Below are 21,942 nucleotides of genomic sequence, written 5' to 3' on the forward strand. Positions count from 1 at the left end.
TCCTAAGGGGTCATAGGACACCATATGACCCCTTAAAACACCATACGACCCATAACGATACCATATTATGTCCTAAGGGGTCATATGGTGTCCTAAGGGGCCATAGGACACAATATGATCCCTTAGGATACCATGTGACCCCTTAGAACACCATATAGTGTCGTTATGGGTCATATGGTGTCCTAAGGGGTCATATGGTGTCCTAACGGGTCATATAGTGTCCTATGACCCCTTAGGACACCATATTACCCCCCTCCCTCCATATCTCACCCTCCATCCTTACCTCATATGGTTTAGCATATTGGGTTATAGGGTCTATGGTTATTGTATAGGGTCGAGGATTTAGCATATTGGGTCATACGATCTAGGGTATTTGTTATAGGTTTTAAATGGTTTAATTTTTATGGTTGTGGCTATCAAACTATAGGGTATAGAGTAGAAATTTATCAAAGGTTAAACAATTTCAATGGAAGTCATTTGGCACTAGCCAAATGAGTTGCACTAAAAACGATTATATGGGACCCTTGACCCGTGATCCAAGCCCACATTCTCTCATTTTGTCTGCTTTCTGTGCATGATCAGACAAAAAAATGCTTTTTGCATGGTGTTGAAATTTTATGCAAGGTTATTTTATACATTCCATCAGCTCTCCACCACCTTTTTTTTTTTTCATTTGGCAATGTCGAAGAGGAAGAACATAGTTTTTTTTTTTATCAAATTTGAATAATTGAGGTAATATTTTCTTTTTTTTTAGAATTCAAATACTTATTAGGTGTTATTTTGTTTAAATGTTAGAATAAAAATGTTTTGTCAAAATTCATTATAATCCTATTAGATTTACATTAGATCTAACAATGCATTTGAAGGAAGTTGCATAAGAAAATTATTTGTTTAGAGGTTTAAAACAAAATTTTCAATTTCATACATCCTTTTTAAGATCTTATGAAATAATTTAAAAAAGTAATACATGAAATAATTTCAATTTCATATATCCATTTTAACATATGCATAATTTAGGACAGTCGTAGATGCATTAGGATTGTCCTAACATAATTAGGACAGTCATAGATGCATTAGGACAGTCATAGATGTACATGTAGACATCATCATCATGTCGAGGAAACGACCAAAAAATGTAACACCGGAAGAGCGTGAAGCTAAGAATGCAAAAAAAAAGAGAAGGAATGAAGCAACTTTGTGAAGAAAGGAAATTGAATACCATAGAAGAAGAGGTGCCAATTGAAGAGGAACATGAAATATCCATCCAATCTAAGAGAGAGACATAATTGGCCACACAAAGGCAATGGATGCAAAACCTTTGTGCAATGAGACAATTGAATCCCGAGGTTGAGATCATGTCTACCACAATTCAAGTTGAAGGCACCACATCTCTTACATCTCAAGTTGAAGGCACATCATCTCTTATTGGCACACCGTTGGCATCTACAACATCTCATATTGAATGCACTCCCTCTATGACATTTGAAATTGCAAGTACTTCATGATTGACATCGTATTGGAGCTACACCATCTTGTACACCTCAATTTTAAGGTATGTCATCATTTTCATCTTTGGTTGAAGGTATTCCACCTATCCCTAATGTTGTTGACATTCCTAATCTTGAGGTAACTCAAAGTTTGAGAAAACCTCCTAGAGTTTTGCATATAAAGCCTAAGTATTTGATTGATATTGATGCTAATGTTTTGAAACCAATGGTTGACAATATTCCGAAGCATACTTGTCAAAGACATGCTAACCGGATATGGAAAATATTTTTTGAGCCTTTAAATGAGACAAGAAGATGTCAACTATTTGTTGAAATGATGAGAAATATGAAATTTAGGCCCATAATGAAGATTATTGGGCTAAGAACATCGATTGAATCAAGCAACAAATCTATTATGAAGAATCTGATGAATGCATATGATACTGTTGGTTCTAACTCACGCACAAAAGATAGTAATGCCACATGATGTGTCATTACATCAACAATTGTAAGCACTCAAACTAAGAAAGCTCGCCTCATTATAAAGACAAGTAAACAATTGAAGATAAGTAGACAAAGTCTAATGAGAGCTATGGGAAGGCGACAAAGAGCGGAGGATCCATATAACAACGAGTTATGGGCATTTTCTAGTAGATTACCACAGAAAGATAAAGCAATTGTTGAAGCCTTGAGATCCCTAATTGAAGATTTTTGGAAGAATAACACAAGGGTCTCTCCAAATCAAAGAGATGTTGTAAGAAGGAGGATTGGTAGTAAAATCCGTGATCCACATCTGAAACATTTTTTGGATATGACTCAAACACAATTTTTTGCCAAGTTTCAACGTATGTATCCTCAAATTAAAATTAGTCAAAGATTCTTTGAAATGGTAAAGCCTTTTTATGTCAAAATAAATCACACACGCACAACTTGTTGTAGAGTACATATCTAATTTTCTAACCATTATGATGTTTATCAACACATATGTATAGATTTGCATGCTAATAATATTTTGCAGGAATGCAACATAAATGGTCCACCGACATCTTCAAGGGAATTCATATCTAGCATCTTATGTGAAAGAGTAGATGGTCAAGTATATTACTACACTTAGATGGAGGATTTGAATGCTGAAAATGCATGATCTAGCAAGAATAGCATGATTAAGCTATATGAATGATTGATTATCCTAGCATGATTAAGCTAAGATTTAAGCTAAATTGAGCATGATAACATTGCTAAGAATGATAAACTATAAGCTAGATGCCTATAATAACAATGCAAATGATGAAATCAAATTGGGACCAAATGAATGTGAATTCGTATGAATTCATAAATTGGCCATTTGTTCTCCAAAATAGGGTCTATTTATAGATTTCCCAAGGCTAGGGGTGAGTTGGCATGAATCAACAGTTGAGATTAATCTAAAGATATCAATGGTTAAATTGGAGGAAGTTGGCAAAGGGAGTTGGAAGAAATGATTTTGGTGGAGGGAATTAATTAATTTGAATTAATTAATTAAAGGGGTGAAATGAACCTATTAAATAAATCCTTAGATTTATTAATAAGTAGATGAAAAGGGAAATTTAATCAAATTGCTTAGTGAATTCAATTAAATTGGGGAGGAGAGATTAATTGAGATAATTGCTTATTTAATTAATTATCTTCAGACCATTTTTAGGTGTATACAAGTTCAATGAAAAGCTGGACAATGCCCCATCTTTCAATCCGCTTGTCGCGGCATCGAACCATCAGCTCGTACGCATCAGGGTGGCCGGGTTTACTCTAGGAGTTCCTTCATTTTTCTCTCCAACTCGTCCGATCGTTGCAGGCCACACCCTAACAACAAAATCGCTTAAGTGCTCAAGTTGCTCAAAGTTGTCAATATTCGGCATCATGTTTCTCGGCACTCGTTAATCATAAGAATGAGCCGTTTGATCCTACGGGGTCATGTTATGACACTCTAAAAAATCCTCTCTCGGTTTAGGTAGACTTGGATCCAATTGCTCGTGGCAACACTTTCTCGGTTGCGACAAAAAGTGTCAGATGAGTTCAATGAAAAGTTGCACAATGCCCCATCTTTCAATCTGCTCATCATGACACTGAACCGTTAGCTCATACGTGTTGGGGTGGCCAATTTTATGCTAGGAATGCCTTCGTTTTCTCTCCAACTTGCCCGATCGTTGCGGGCCACACCTTAGTAGCGAAATCGCTTAAGTGCTCAAGTTGATCAAAGTTGTCAATATTCAGCATCGCATTTCTCGACGCCTGTTAATCATAAGAATGAGCCATCTGATCCTATGGGGTCATGTTATGGCACTCTAAAAAAGTCTCTCTCGGTTTAGGTAGACTCAGATCTAATTGCTCGTGGCGACACTTTCTCGGTTGCGACAAAAAGTGTCAGATGAGTTCAATGAAAAGTTGCACAATGCCCCATCTTTCAATCCGCTCGTCGTGGCACCAAATCGTCAACTCGTACACATCGGGGTGGCCGGGTTTACGTTAGGAATGCCTTCATTTTGCTCTCCAACTCGTCCGATCATTGCAGGCCACACCCTAGCAGCGAAATCACTTAAATGCATGCATTAGATGAATAGAAGTGTATGGGCTATGCAATTTTTTTAGAATGGGTATTGGTACAATGGTGTCTTACATTGTCTAATTTTGGTTCTTTCCATGTTTCCTTTATATAGCCTTATTTAGACTATAACTATTGAATTTGTGTTGATCTCCATAAGCTTGTGTCTTGGATTACAAACACATATTTAGGTTCAAAGCTTAAGTAACAATACAATTTGTGCAATTATTCATTTAATCATTTGTACTACAATTATGGATAACCATGATAAATGATTTGCATTAACCAAAAAGCTACAAATCCATACAACATTGTATACCGTTAAAACTATCAAATATATCCAATACAGACAAATAGGCTTGCAAAAAGCCATATGGACATAGAATGTCACGTATTCATAAAACAAAACATATGTTCGAAAGTGCTTTAAAGGCATACAACATGATATCCAATAAAGTCAAATAGGAGCTTGCCAAAAGCCATATGGACATAGAATGTCACATATTCGTAATATAAAACATATGTTCAAAATTGCCATATAGGCATACAACATGGTATCCAATAAAGTCAAATAGGAGCTTGCCAAAAGCCATATGGACATAGAATGTCACATATTCATAATACAAAACATATGTTCAAAATTGCCATATAGGCATACAACATAGGACCCTATTCTATTCATTTTCCTCTAGGGGAAGGAAACAAATCATGAGATATCTTTGCCTATTGAGGGGATGGAGATGTATATGATGTAGGTGTCTTTTGAGTACGCCCACTCGACCTCCTCTCTAGACTTTTTTGTAACTCCACCTGATACAATGAAAAAAATGATGTTAGCATATCCAAAAATTGAATTTTAGAATCACATATAATAGAATAGTCACTTACCACATACAAATAATCATGATGTTCATCCACAACAAGTGCACGTTCATGATCTAGAGTGACAAGCCCCTCCTGTAAGCATCACAATATAAATTAAACTAAATATACGTGTCGTTAAAATTTTCAATAACATATTATTAAGATAACAAATGTAATGCTAAATTTACTAAATTTACAAATATGTCTCATACTTCTGTCAAAGCAGTTGAACTTGCTACTGCTGCAGCAACACTGCGCTCCATTGACGTGCAGAGAACAGGAGGAGTCTCTGATGTCAACATCTGAAAATTAAACAAAGTATATTGATTAATCACCAAAACTATCTATATTATTTAATAACAACATTAAAGATAAATTGCTTACCTGGGTGAAAGATTGTCGATTAAATACACTACGAGGTGTTGATGTTGAAGCTCTAGCATCAAACTATTTGACATCCAAAATGAGTAATTATAAAATCATTCACATAAGGTTCAACTATCTACATATAATAATTATATTTCTTCACTCGTTGTATACCTGTGGAGTCAACAAAGTCGTGAAAAAGGGTGCTGCAGGAATGTTGCTAGTATTGTGAACACTTTGACCGTGATTTTTTATCATAATAATTTACTAATTTAGATATATTCTCAAATTTCCATATAAAATTTAATAAAAATAATAAAATGAACTTGTAATTAAATTCACCTGGGCATCAATGCTAAATGTTTCGTTCAACAAGGATTCTATCATGACAATGTTCTCTGTAGCAAACTCTGCTCGTGCACGTGCATTCTCAGAACTATTAGGATCATAAGTGCAAAGAGAACCACAAGATCGACAAAATGAGCTGGAACTCGATGCCTAGAAGAATCACCATCATCACTCGCATCACCCTCTACTAGAGGCCTAGCATACTATATAAGGGTCTAAGTGAGTGAGCTAATGGAGTCTAGAGTTTCAACCTCAATACTCTCCTTCACAATGGAAGGAATAATAACATGCTCCACCATAGGTTTGGCCAAGGGTCTTGGTGGGAGATTTGGGTCACACTGTGTACCCTCTCTATCATATGAGGAACCCCCACCTCTACCTTGGAAAGCTAGAAAATCAAAATAGTTTGGGATCTCATTAAGAACAAACTCACAACACAATTTTCTCAAAAAGTATTGGGGTACCTCATGATTATTGCATGGGGTCTGATCAAATACCATCCACCACCTATCCCAAAAATTGTTCTTAATCCCTTCATGATGACACCAATGAATAGGAAATCTCCTATATCCAGGGTGTAAAGGTTGATTCGTTCGGGGGTTCGTAAAAAGAGCACACAAGTCAAATTTATTAACTTTCTTGTTCTTCACTGCCGCATATGCTTTTGTTCTTCCTTCTTACTGGACCAAAAATTTATTTGCCCACTCACAGATTGTATGTGAGATACAATAGATTGCAAAGAACTGGCAAGGTTTGTCCTATGGGAGTTTGTTCTAGTGGGATCTTTTAGCCTTGTGATTAAACCTTCAAGCTCTTTTTGGCTATTTTCTATTTGACCTAATAGGTTTTCTTGTGTACCTATGGGATGTCTAGGGATTGTAGTAGGTTCTTGATGTGCTTCTTCTTCAATATGGTCTTCATGAGGAGGTGATTGAGTGTTTTCAACATTTTCTTGTCTAATCTCATTTCTTGATAATGAAAATAAATTTAAATCAATAAACCTAGTTTAATCTTCAAATTAATAAAAAAATGACAATAAGAAAACAAAAATACATACCTCTTCGAGCTCTTCAATGACGTGGTGGCATTTTGATGAGAGATGGACAACTTAGTGCCCAATATCAAGCTTCTACAAAGGGCGAGCGCAAGAAAATGACACCCCAAATCGCCAAAAGGTGGGTTTGGGAATGCAGAATGCATCCAAAATGCGGACTTGGGGTTTTTTTAAAGTTTGAAAAGGTCATAAGGCGTGCGCACTATAGGGTGCACACTCTATAGGCTTGGTGTGCGTCCTGGCACACCAAGCCTATAGGGGGCGTGCCCTATAGTGCGTGCGCCTTATGACCATTTTTTATTTTTTTTGAAGTGTGGCACCTTTTTGGTACCACAACTTCATGCATATACCCCATAATAAGATACCATCATATCATCATAAGCAAACATAAACCTCACATGCAAAATGAGCACATATAAATCACCAATCCTAAATCCCTCATTAATATAGTCCTGAATATATTGGCAACCACATAATGCCACAATGTCTCATTTGTCAATATGAAATGTCTAGCACAAGATAAATCATCATAAGAAATAATCATGTACCACGTCCTAAATAGTATAGTAATCACGAAGTTCAACATAGTCCCAATTTCAATAAGCAAACTAGAGATTTAAATCAACATAATAATTATAATGAATTCACTATTGTCAAAGAGTATCAATATTAGGAATGAAACAGGAGGCATCAAGGACATGAACAAATCCAAAAGTATTTACCACATCCTCACATAAAGGATGAATTAGAGAGAGCCATTACATAATTTAAATAACCCAAACCTCTTAGATTGTATTTTGCTAATAGAAACACAAGTAGAAGCATTATGAAATTCATTTGCAGTGAAGTGATAGATGGGCAGATGCACAATATTGATTCTCATTTTTGGGCTAAAATGAGAAAAAGAGGTAAAAAATCACACCAAAATCATTAAAGTTTAATCTAAAGGACTTCAACCAAAGCCCATTAGATAAGATCTAGTCAACAACTATGTGGAATTCTATAACACCCTATGGTAGGAGGGGTTTGATCAAACCCCCTTAAATTGAAACTATTTATATGGAACCTTTGTGATAAACTTTTTCCCTCCTATCAACATGTTGTAGTTCTATAAGAAAAAATAAGCTACTTCATGTCATGGCTGTGGGGGTCAAATGAAGTCACCTAACACTAGGAAAAATAAGAAACTATGTGAAAATATTACATTGCAAGTTCCACATTGATGTCCTTGTTTCACTAAAAAAAAATTAATTTTGATAAATAGGCAAAGAGAAATACATAATGATAAAATTTAGGTCTAATATTTTTTAACATAGTACCAATTAAAAAAAAATGAATAATTCAATAAAAAAATACTAAATAATATTCACACATTAGATATTGGAGTTAATGATCTAATTTTAAGAAATATTACACATGTTTTTATTTGTTGTATTTAAGTTAAGCATGATAGTAAAATTTTGCTCACCATAAAACAATACAAAAACAAGAGCTCTGTTAGAGCAGGAGTCCCTGCCAATTGCCAAAAATAGTAGGAAATTGGAAATTGTGATATACGGTGTTATCAACTATTGAAAAAAATCTCGAATTGGATTTAGGCCACATTTGTGTTAAGGTCATACGTACAGTGACAATGAAAAAATCAGTAACATGGTGTCTCATAATATGTACATAATATGTTAGGGTCTTAAATATTGTAAAACAATAACTGTAAAAGTTAGTTTGACATAGTAAAGTTATTTTTATTCATATAATATAAGTTCTGAAATAGTTGACAACTGATAATTGCTAGTGAAATGATAAGCAATTATATTGTGCTAAGAAGCAGTATTCAAGATTAGTATAAAATGGAAGTTTAAGTAGTATGGTACCTCATACTATGGTTGTTCTATATGCAATTGAGCACTAAAAAAAAATTACATTTAGAAAAACTAAGCATGAATTATCTAGAAAACAATATATAGCAGCTATTTCTTGTAACGATATAAGTATGTGAATGGAATTTTAAGCTCTTGTGTAGTTGACTTTGAGAATCTGCATCTGGAAACCTACAAAATGCAAAGTCAACAAAATTAAGATATGTTTAAGAGAAACTTGAGCAAATAAGCATATGTGCCTGCTATGATACAAAAGAAATGAATATGAACAAAATAAAGTTCTCTAGAAATTAATCAGTGATTAAATACAATTATGCAGAACATAGATATGTTTGTAGAGAAAAAATATTAAGCATTTATAATTGTTCAAGTTAAAAATGAAATACAGGCAACAATAGAGTAGCAGTAAGAGCTTTATATGTATGAATGATGTATAGATTGTGCATAGCAAATAGTTACAAGTGTTAAAATAATATTAATATCTTCTATAATGGTCATCTTCTATTTTTAGTTGTCGACTCATTTAGCTTTTTATTTAATTAGCTTTTAAGCTTTATTTAGCATTTAGCTTTTTCTTTTTAATTAATTAGCTTATAAGCTTTATTTGGCTTTCACGCTTAATTTAGCGTTTAGCTCTTTAATCTTTTACTTCAACATTATGTTCGAATTATAGAACATCGTCTTGTAACCTCTATATATACGTGTGTATATCGTTCAATGTAATCATCCGATTATTGAATCATTCATTCAATTTATTTTTCATGGTATCAGAGCGGGTCAAATTTTTTAATAAAAATCATGGCCTTCTTTTTGGAATATTTTCCAGATTTTTTTAATTGTTTTTTATAAAAAAAATGATTTTACTTTTTTGAAGGCTTTTTGTGGGTTTTGAGGGTTTCTTGTTCATGGGCGAATTTCTTTGTGCTGGGCAGCAGTTCATGTTTTTTTTAGGGTTCTGGAGATTTTCGGGCCTGCAACCTGGAATATTTTTTTTTCCCAAAAAAAATAGGGGTATTTTTTTATTTTCTACAAATTATTTTTTTTTCTGATTATTTTTAGGAAAAATTTCAGGTTTTAAGTTTGCAGAAAATTTTAATTTCTGGGTTTCTTCCAAACCTTGAAATTCATGCCTTAGAATCCATGCCAGAATTCTCCTCCAGGGTTTCAGATTTTTTGTGTAGCTGCTTCTATTTTGATTTTTGAATCAGATTCTTTTGTCTCATGCTTTCACTAGGTTGACCTCGTTCAACCTCCATTTTTGTGATGGCATCTTTGACCAACATCATGTTGGAACACAGTCAGAAGTTCAGTGGCCTCAACCACAACACTTGGAAACAGTGCATGTTCATGATATTTGAATATCGTTACCTTTATTAGATTGATTTAGGCCAGACTTCATCTTATAGGTCCCAGGGTTTTCACAATTTTTTCCTGAAAAATTGTCTGTCGATTTTCTGATTTTTTCCACAAAAAAATCATGGGAGGGTTTTCACGATTTTTTCCTCATAAATTATTCGGAGGGTTTATAATTTTCCCTTAAAAATTATCTCATCTATAATCCTCAATATTTGCGTAAGATTTTAATTATCTGGGTTTTACTATTTTTTTCCACAAAAACGATGATTTGTAACCTCAGATTTCTTGGTTTTCACAATTTTTTCCTCAAAAATTGTTCGCAGGTTTTTGATTTTTTTTCCTTAAAAATTATTATCTATCATCCGCAAAGCTTGCATGGGATTTCTAGGTTTTCATGATTTTTTCTTCAAAAATTGTTTGCTGGTTTTTACGATTTTTTCCTAAAAAATCATCTGTAATTTGCGAAGTGCACGTAGGATTTGTGATTCCAGAAGTTCTCTGGTTTTGATCATTTTTTATCCTAAAAAATCAAGCTTTGTTGCAGTTAGTTTGGTTCACACCTTTTAGGGTGAACATCTGCAATCGTGGTATCTTGCAGTCAGTTTTGGAGTTGGTACTCTTCTGCAAAAGGGTTTGTGATTTTTTCCTCGAAATCATTGTTTCAGGATTTAGTAATTCGTGTGTGCTAGATATCTAATTCACGTGTGAAGGCTACATTCACTTGGATGGCTTTTGGTACTCTTGGTCATTTACATTTTGCAGATCTTCCGTAGCAGCAATGTGTTCTTTGCATCTGTGATCATAACACCTGTAGTGTTTTCTGTAGGTTATTGAGTACGATGACCATTAGGGAGGATGTTAAAATAATATTAATATCTTCTATAATGGTCATCTTCTATTTTTAGTTGTCGACTCATTTAGCTTTTTAGTTAATAGCTTTTAAGGTTTATTTAGCATTTAGCTTTTTCTTTTTAGTTAATTACCTTTTAAGCTTAATTTGACTTTCACGCTTAATTTAGCTTTCACGCTTAATTTAAAGTTTAGCTCTTTAATCTTTTACTTCAACATTATGTTCTAATTATAGAACATCGTCTTCTAGCCTCTATATATACGTGTGTATATCGTTCAATGTAATCATCCGATTATTGAATCATTCATTCAATTTATTTTTCAGCAAGTAATCAATGTTGTAGAAATTGTGTTGAAATCTGTAGGATAGTAGTAAGAGCTTTATATGAAGAGAAAAATAGTAATAGAAATAGAAATAAATATATTTTTTGTAGCACTTAGCTAAGTAGGTATTGATAGGTAGCAGTGTAGACATCACATAAAACAAATAATTGTTAGCAAAATTGCACTTAGAAAATAGTTTATGAATGGACGAACTTAAATTTCTATTTAAAATCTATGACCCACAGATACAAAAATAGAAATTCTAAAACAAAGAATCTTATTGAAGGCTAGAAATGTAATAGATTATTACCTTGACTAATGGAAATTGCCAGCTCTTTATCCGATTACAATTGATTTGTGTGTAGCATTCTAACTAGTCTGCAGAAGGACAAAAATAATCAATAGCATTTTTTTAACAAAATGAATACTAAATACATATTTGCAATGATAGACAAAGACACTGCAAATCAATTGTATTTACCAATATATTTTTGCCAAGTGAAAGCAAAATATTTGAAATGTGTTCGAGTATTAATTGGCAAAAATTTAAAACTACTTTATAGTGAAATTGCACAGATGCCATGGTCAATAAGGATCGATAAAATTATTTTCCAGAAGTCAAGCCAAGGAAAATATCTAGTGTGTAATGATAATCAAAATAAATAGCAAAGTTTTGAACACTTTAAAGGAAACAAATACAAAGCTTTGTCATAAGGTTGTAGGTTGTAGTTTCCAGGTTAGTGTACTGGTTTAATACTCAATTTTTTCCCTATTGGCTGATTTTGCATATCAGTGAAGTGGCAATGAAGATTACATCATGTGTAAATACTGATGCATAGTTGCATTTTATCTGTCTTGAATATCAAATATGTGGATATGTGTATCCACATTAGGGTGAAGAAGTATTTAGTAAGTCTGTGTTGATTTAAACATAATGTCACAATCACAAGATGCTAAAATATTGTGAGCTCTCATGCTAATGAAGTAACTAGAGTCTAGTTAACGTAGAAAAGAAAACCTTTGAACATTCCTTTCCTTGTTAGAAATTTTTTGTTAGATGAGGAATCTATGCTTAGAATTGGACATACTGAAAAATGTAACTTTCTAGCTATTGCACAAAATGTTTAGAGCGGATTTTCTGGTTCCATTCAATTCTTGTTTGCTATGTTGGAATACCTCAAGGCTATAAACTATATAGATAGAAAGATGATGCTCTTTTAGCCACTAGGGCCTTATGAGATAAAGTGAAGTTGACCAAGCTATACAGATCTCACATGGAACAAAGGTTTGTGTGTTTATTTTGCTCTCCTTATTGACTGTGCAACATTAATACTCAAAAAATCTTTCGATTGCTCTTTACTTTCTTTGAACTATAGAACTTAAGAACTTTCACTCTTCTGTTAACCTAGATTCATTCTTAAATCATTTCAATACATATTTTGGTTTGGTAATTCTCTAGGATTTCAAAATTGATTTATCATTCATTATAGTTCTGTATGAAGCACAATATAGCATTTTTCCATTACACAGGTTTTGTAGATATTGAAATAGACCTATCTCCTTTAAGCTAGCTGATAAAGAAAATAATTATAAAGAAATAATAATATTACGAGATAATTACAGCTCCAAGAAATTATTACTATTTACTAAGTTGTCATTAGTTTTATGTCCAAAGCCATCCTATATACTCTAGTCGGTTAATCCTACCGAAATATTCAGTCGGTATGTACTAAGGCTGTCGGTTACAGAAGAAAGGCTAGTCATCGAGATGAGAGATAACGAGCTACCTACCGAGTAAAGTTCCTATGCCTACCGAGCAGAAAATAAGGTATACCGAGTTAATCTGAACCGAGTGGAAACGTGTTACCAGATTCAATGAACCTGGACACATATGTGGAAACGTGTTACAAGATTCGAGAATAGGGAACCGTTATTACATAGGAAATTGCATTCAAATATTTTGTATGATTTTGAGGAAGTTTATCCAATGAAATAATTTCTATGTTTATTCATTCCATAAAACATGTTTGTATGATCGATGTATGAACAAGATCACCGTCTCAGAGATCTATATATACAGAGGGATTTGAGTATCTAATATTGAGAGGGAAGATTGATGAATTGATGATTTGAAAATGAAAATCATGAGAGAAGATAAGATGTGAAGAGTGACAGAGATATTCAAAGGTCACCAAGAAGGTTTTTCAGAAAACAATTTAAGGGACAGAGTATACAGAAGAGGTCACCGAGTTGATTTATCAATTACCGAGGTATGCTATGAGCAAGGTAATTTCATATTGAGCACATAGAGTCTACTATAACATTTCAGATGTAAAGTTGCAGATATTTGTAAAGATTTTTGATTGAATTATTTGAGTTGTAATAGAAACCTTTAACATGGTAAAAGACTCTAACAAAGTCTATAAATTGTAAAGCCTTTAACCATGTACAACATTTTATAAAAGTGTTTATAAAATCCTTTAGCAAGGTAGATTTAAAGATCTTGATACTCCTAACAGGGTAAGCTATCAGAAATAGCTAAACATGTAGCTCTAACCGAGCAACCTTTATTATTGCAGTAGTGAATTTGTGGGTGCCATCCACACTGTAGTTTTTATCTCTAACAAAGAGTTTCTGCGTAACCCAAAATATTTGAGTTATGGAGTGAAATGTGTATGAATGTTATTTCTATGATTATGTTTTAGCATTATATATTATGAGATCAGCTATACACAGTTTATGTTTATCAGTAAGATTGTTTTTGAAGAAAAGTTTTGATGTACTGATTCACCCCTCCCCTCTCAGTACATTAGCTTTCCTAGTTGGACCTAACAATTGGTATCAGAGCACTACTCTTGGAAAAGGGTTTTACAGTCTAAAGAGAAAGATCCTATCAATGGAAGGCTATAAACAATCATGCATAATTGTGAATCTTCAAGAAGAATTGGATCATGCTAATCGAGTGATTGCAGACATGCAGAGACAAATGCAAAAATCATTGAAAGTCAGAAGAAGATTGTTTGATGATTTACAGGACTCACAAGAGTTGGTGGAACAAATTGAGACATCATCTGAGAACAACATATCAGAAGAGTCTGAAGAAATGATTGTAGAATTGAAAGAAAAGAACAAAGCACTAAATGATCAACTAAAAGCAATGAAAAGGGAACATGAGTACTTCAGCACATAGATGACTGAAAATCTTGATGCATTGAGAACAACTGAGGATAACATAAGAGATTTAGAAAGAGAAAAACAACAACTAGAAGCATTGGTGTCTAAAAAGAATAATGAAATCACAAGGATGACTGGAATCCAGCATAATCTATCTAATCAATTGGGTTATGCACATCATGAAGCAAATCTAAAAGAAAATGAGAATCAAGCATTGAAACTTGAATTATCAAGATTGACTGATGAACTTGAAGCAGAAAAGAAGTCAAAAGAAACACTGAAGAAAAGTTATGAAGCGTCAAGAATGTTGGATGAGCATCTAAACATAAGATCACCCAGCAAATTTGCCAGACTCAGTTACAAAAGAAACAACTCTACCGACAAAGGAATGAACACTACCAAGAAAGGAGAATCATCAAAGAAGGCTGGAAATAAAGATAAGAAGCCTATTTGTAATTATTGTGGAAAACAAGGACATACTGACAACATGTGCCGAATAAGAAAAGGTAAGCAACCGAATGTCACTAGGTCTGATGGTTATTGTTACAATTGCAATAAGTATGGTCACACATCTAATCAATGTAGGACAAAGTCTGTTAGCAATTATCAGAAGACAAAATTCAAGGGGTTTTGTAAAAACTACAATAGATATGGACACAATACTGAGAAGTGTTGGTTTAAGCAGAAAAACTATATGTGGTCTTCATACCGAGCAAATAATAGAAGCTACCAAACTCACACAGATCTTAACCGACAATATACTGCAGTACCATGGGATTACAATACAAGGATATGGTGTGAATGCTATGGAAGATATGGACATATAAGTGCCAACTGTATGATAAGGTTTGGAATGAACAATCAGAGATCATGGAGAAATCCTAGAATGGCATGTTTTCATTGTCACAAAGTTGGACACTTGGCTAAAGATTGCAGCGATCAACCCAAAGGAGATACTGAAGAGATAAGAATCAAATTACAGAAAATCTGGAAAAAGAAGGAAAATGGGTCAACTAATGAAGAAATCACCTTACCTATCGAGTTAGGTGCATCTACTTTGAATTAATCATAAAGGTATGAAGGGACTGCATTTTCACAAGGTCAGATCTTAAGAGTTCCTATTTAATCATGTGCACAATTCCAAAATCTGCATACCTGAGATGCAATAACATTTTTAAATACTATCTAGTCTTTTGTAGTACCAGAGAAGTCGGTAAGTGTAGGAAACCTATCTAGTTGGTAAAAGAATATAAGGAAGATAGTCGGTTTAGTGGAACCGAGTGCATTTAATGCTTATCTTACCTAACTGCACGAAGCTCGATAAGGATAAGGGTGTATTTAAAGTTCTTTGTACGGTCATTTTACACTTACCAATTTTCAAAGAGTAGAGTTAAGCGAGTCAAAGGTGATCAAACATTTCCAGAGCTAATTTCAAGGTTTTTTCCAACAATCTTAAATGCATTTTCAAGCAAGTTAACCGGTCAATATCAGTTGTGAATATTTGCATTATATTTACTAAGTGAAAAGCGTTTTCTAGTTTGTTAAAACCCTAAGCTTTTTTGTTAGTAGAAATCCTAGTTTGAAATGGCTCCCAAGATGCAGAAACTTGTTGTAGTTGAGACTATTGAGAAGCTCTCACTAAAGTATTCCTTACCTCCCAAAGTGGCATCTGAACTTGATGAGAAAACTGCATTCTCTCTTATTTTGGATAGGGTTATATTGGTTGAAGATGTCAGATTTTATACTAAGTGCTGTGTGGAAGAGCTAGGTCATACCAAAATTAAGGACATGTATGATGAATTATGCACCAATGGAATCCTGGATAGTAAGTATGAGCATATCAAAGTTAAGGGATTGACTGAAGCCCTAACCTATCCTCGAGTTTTCAAACCCCAATGGGTCAAATTTTTCTTGAGCAGAGTGCATGATGACTTTATGTGGTTAGAGGATCAACCATTCAAGATCACCAAGGAGATTATTCACTTAATAATCAGATACCCTATATTTGACCATGCTCGAGCACAAAAGATGATTTCACAGAAGGAATTGATAACTTTAACCGGAGTTGAGTCTGATTGTAGAGGTCTTAAGTTGAATAATTTAACTGATGCAGAACTAAAGTTTGCAATTAGAGTCATTAGTTATTGTTTCTTTCAATCGGCAAGAGAAAATAGTGTACCATGTGCAGCTATAGATTTGGCCTATAAAATTGTGAAAAAGGGTATGAAAGTTGATTTATGTGAAGTATTGTTGAAGAATCTTTTTGAAAATCTCAACACAATAAGGAAACCTAAGAAGAATAACACTGCTAACACACTAAAGTTTGGGTCACTCTTAGTGTGTATGTTCTTCTATTTTCAGAAGTTCTTTCCTTCAGTCGGTAACATTCTTTGGGAATTACACTGACCAATCACCCATCAAATAAATGATTTTATCAATCAGCTAGGTGATAATTTCAATGAGATAATAGATGATTACTTTAACAAATTTCAGGACAAGATGCATAACAGGTACAGGATCCCACCTCAGCTAGTGGAAAAATATAAGGATACTATATGTTTTGAAGTGGACACCGACTACTATTATGTTAATGCAGTAGAACCTAGAACTCAATCTTTACCGCCTATGGGTTATGAGATTGATTTTGATATTACTCAACAACAGATAGATGCCTTTTTGGTACTTCCAAGGCACTCAACCAAGATCAGGTATGGTACCTATGAAGAGGTAAAAGAAAATGTAAAAATGAGTATTGTGGTACCAAAGGATACCATGAAAGCCACTAAAATGATCAAAGTTTTAACTGAGAAAATTGGAGAAGGTTCTACCTCCACACCTACTAAGCCAACAGGTAGGAAAAATGATCAACTTACAATCGAGGAAGAATCTGAAGCTCAAGAAGCCGCAATTACACTAAGCACCGAGTTGCCAAAGGGCAAAATTTTGAAAAGAAAGAAAAAGGATACAACTAAGGTATCACCAACTCCACCAGTTAAGCGAACTAACACTAGATCATCTGCAGTATCACCGGATAAGAGGCAGAAAATTGCCTAAAGTTACAAAGACTTATAGAAAGTCGACCAGGAGACTCATTTTGAATAAGGAGTCAAGTGACACAGAATCTAAAGATGCAAATAAATTTCAGATTGTTAAAAGCACAAAGGAAGATGTACACAATGTTGACAATTTTTGTGCAAAATTGAAACAATATGGAGGATTTGGATCATTTAGGTATGTAAAATATGACTCCCAAATAGAAGAAGAAAAGAGGCAAATAGAGGAATCAGTAGTGTGTACACTTCTCAAATTCCATGTAGTTCCATTGGAAGTAACTAATTTTCTTCCAAAAGTATTGTACTCTCATATTGACAACAGATGGAAATATGCTATGGACTCAGAGAAACAGATTAGAGAAAGAGTTTCGGTACATCTCTTTCCAGACATGTCGGTAGATGATATAAGAAATCACTTGAAAAACTACCAGACAAATTTTCAAGTAAAGCAAAGGGCCTTGAAAATGATGAATGGCCTTTATCTTGAAGTAGAGAAGGAAACTAAAGAAAAATGGCAAGACATATTCAGAATTCAGACTGAAGAGCCTCAAGGTGAAGTGGAAATAGTTGACATCACCGAGCAAGATCCTGCTTCAACTATTCAACTAGATAAGGATGTCATGGACACTGAGGCACAAGAAGAAGAGATGATAGAAGGAAATGCCTATGCCAAACTGATATCAAGTGAATCAGTCTTGGAACAGGTTAAGTCTTATCCTCCGGTAACTCAACAAGTGTCAACCGAGAAACCTCAGGACACAAAACACGGTAAAGAGGATCAAAAGGCTACACAAGGTGAATCTATCTCTCAGGCCACAGGCGAGCAAACTTCTCAAGCACCTGCAAACACTGAAACTATTGCCACTGAGACCCCAAGCAAGGAAATACTGAAGGTTACATCAGAGGCTACATAAACCGACAAAAGTGTTGCTTCCATCGAGCAACATACCAAGGAAGAACAAGCCTCCAAAGCCATTGTACTCATTCAACTGGTGAAGGCATCATCATCCAAAGAGAAGAAAGAAAAGAAGCAAAGTTTTAAGGTAGATCTGTCAAAGCCTGTGTTGCCAAATGTTGACATTTCAAAAATAAAAGAGCAAGCACTTATTGAATTTGGAGAGCCATGTAAAGCCAAAGCAGGACAGGAAAAACAAATAGCTATTCAGAAGAAGAACTGAGTACTTCAGAAGGTCAAAGCGTTATTGACAGACATGCTACTTGAAGCTACCATGAATAAAGATGCTGCCATCCATATGCAACTAGATGAACTACTCACTCAATTAGAAACATCAGGAGTAGACGCATCATAATACCTTAGCAAATTAAAAGAAAAAGAGCTAACTGCCAAGATGATTGAAGAAGTGAAGAAAGAAATTGCTATTGGTAAAGTCAAGCTTGTTGGATTCATTGCTGAGTTGTCCCCTCAACTCAAGCACATTATTTATTTATTCTAGAAGTTATGTACATTTTTATTCTTTATTAAAGATATCAAGCATAAGACCAAAGTAATTGAAGAAGAGATTACCGATCTCTCCAATACACTAACTACCGAGCCCAATTCTATTCAACATTTTTATACAAAACTACAAACTCTTATGGCTCAACAGTTAGAACTTCGAAATGAAGAGCACAAAATAAGGATGGATATCATGACTCTTCAAACATTATTTATTCCCCATTTATCATCTGTTCAAGAGTAGATCAACTGAGCTACACAATTATCCACTCAAATAGAGGGAAGCACTTTAGATGGTTTGATTTCATTGTCAGCTGATATTACAGCTCAAAATTCCTTAATGGAAAGTGTCAAGTATGCCCTTACCAATGCTCTCATCGACACTCGTACTAAGTATAAATCTATTTTTGACCAATTGCCCCCAACAAATGGTAACTAGTTTTGATGTTTGTCAAAAAGGGGGGAGTGTATCGAGTATACAGAGTACAATAGTTTTATACTATCTACCGAGTGTACAGATGACATTGACAGGGGGAGCATGGAACATCAGGAGCATGCAAATCAAGTTATGTACATCATATTGATAAGGGGAGTATGTACTTGAAGTATGTATTTGAACAAATGTATATATTGTCATTTCAGTCAAATTTTGTAAGTATATAGATTTTGTGTTATGACTTTGAAAGGAGTTTTGTCAAAAATACCAAACTAATGTCAAAAGGGGAGATTGTTACTATTTACTAAGTTGTCATTAGTTTTATGTCCAAAGTCATCCTATATAATCTAGTCCGTTAATACTACCGAAATATTCAGTCGGTATGTACTAAGGCTATCAGTTACTGAAGAAAGGCTAGTCACCGAGATGAGAGATACCAAGCTACCTACCGAGTAAAGTTCCTATGCCTACCGAGCAACAAAGAAGGTATACCGAGTTAATCTGAACCGAGTGGAAATGTGTTACTAGATTCAATGAATTTGGACACATATGTGGAAACGTGTTACAAGATTCAAGAAAAGGGAACCGTTATTACATAGGAAATTTCATTCAAAGATTCTGTATGATTTTGAGGAAGTTTATCCAATGAAATAATTTCTATGTTTATTCATTCCATAAAACATGTTTGTATGATCGATGTATGAACAAGATCATCATCTTAGAGATCTATATATACAGAGGGATTTGAGTATCTAATATTGAGAGGGAAGATTTAATGAATTGATGATTTGAAAATGAAAATCATGAGAGAAGATAAGATGTGAAGAGTGACAGAGATATTCAGAGGTCACCGAGAAGGTTTTTTAGAAAATAGTTTAAGGGACAAAGTATACAGAAGAGGTCACCGAGTTGATTTATCAATTACCGAGGTATGCTATGAGCAAGGTAATTTCATATTGAGCACATAGAGTCTGCTATAACATTTCAGATGTGAAGTTGCAGATATTTGTAAAGATTTTTGATTGAATTATTTGAGTTGTAATAGAAACCTTTAACATGGTAAAAGACTCTAACAAAGTCTATAAATTGTAAAGCCTTTAACCAGGTACAACATTTTGTAAAAGTGTTTGTAAAATCCTTTAGCAAGGTAGATCTAAAGATCTTGATACTCCTAACAGGGTAAGCTATCAGAAATAGGTAAACATGTAGCTCTAACTGAGCAACCTTTATTATTGCAGGAGTGAAGTTGTGGGTGCCATCCCCACTACAGTTTTTCTCTCTAACAAAGAGTTTCTGCGTAACCAAAATATTTGAGTTATGGAGTGAAATGTGTATGAATGTTATTTCTGTGATTATGTTTTAGCATTATATATTATGAGATCAGCTATACACAGTTTATGTTTATCAGTAAGATTGTTTTTGAAGAAAATTTTTGATGTACTGATTCACCCCTCCTCTCTTAGTACATTAGCTTTCCTAGTTGGACCTAACAATTGGTATTAGAGCACTACTCTTGGAAAAGGGTTTTACAGCCTAAAGAGAAAGATCCTATCAATGGAAGGATATAAACAATCATGCAAAATTGTTAATCTTCAAGAAGAATTGGATCATGCTAATCAAGTGATTGCAGACATGCAGAGACACATGCAAAAATCATTGAAAGTCAGAAGAAGATTGTCTGATGATTTACAGGACTCACAAGAGTTGGTGGAACAAATTGAGACATCATCTGAGAACAACATATCAGAAGAGTCTGAAGAAATGATTGTAGAATTGAATGAAAAGAACAAAGCACTAAATGATCAACTAAAAGCAATGAAAAGGGAACATGAGTACTTCAGCACACAGATGACTAAAAATCTTGATGCATTGAGAACAACTGAGGATAACATAAGAGATTTAGAAAGAGAAAAACAACAACTAGAAGCATTGGTGTCTGAAAAGAATGATGAAATCACAAGGATGACTAGAATCCAACATAATCTGTCTGATCAATTGGGTTATGCACATCATGAAGCAAATCTAAAAGAAAATGAGAATCAAGCATTGAAACTTGAATTATCAAGATTGACTGATGAACTTGAAGAAGACAAGAAGTCAAAAGAAAACTGAAGAAAAGTTACGAAGTGTCAAGAATGTTGGATGAGCAACTAAACATAAGATCACCCAACAAATCTGCCGAACTCGGTTACAAAAGAAACAACTCTACCGAGAAAGGAATCAACACTACTGAGAAAGGAGAATCATCAAAGAAGTCTGGAAATAAAGGTAAGTTGAAAGATAAGAAGCCTATTTGTAATTATTGTGGAAAACAAGGACATACTGCCAACATGTGCCGAATAAGAAAAGGTAAGCAACTGAATGTCATTAGGTTTGATGGTTATTGTTACAATTGCAATAAGTATGGTCATACATCTAATCAATGTAGGACAAAGTCTATTAGCAATTATTAGAAGACAAAATTCAAGGGGTTTTGCAAAAATTGCAATAGATATGGATACAATACCAAGAAGTGTTGGTTTAGGCAGAAAACTATATGTGGTCTACATACCGAGCAAATAATAGAAGCTACCAAACTCACATAGATCTTAACCGACAATATACTGTAGTACCATGGGATTACAATACAAGGATATGGTGTGATTTTTGTGGAAGATATGGACATATAAGTGCCAACTGTATGATAAGGTTTGGAATGAACAATCGGAGATCATGGAGAA

Source organism: Cryptomeria japonica, chromosome 8 (assembly GCF_030272615.1).
Source record: "Cryptomeria japonica chromosome 8, Sugi_1.0, whole genome shotgun sequence".
NCBI classification, from domain to species: Eukaryota; Viridiplantae; Streptophyta; class Pinopsida; order Cupressales; family Cupressaceae; genus Cryptomeria; species Cryptomeria japonica.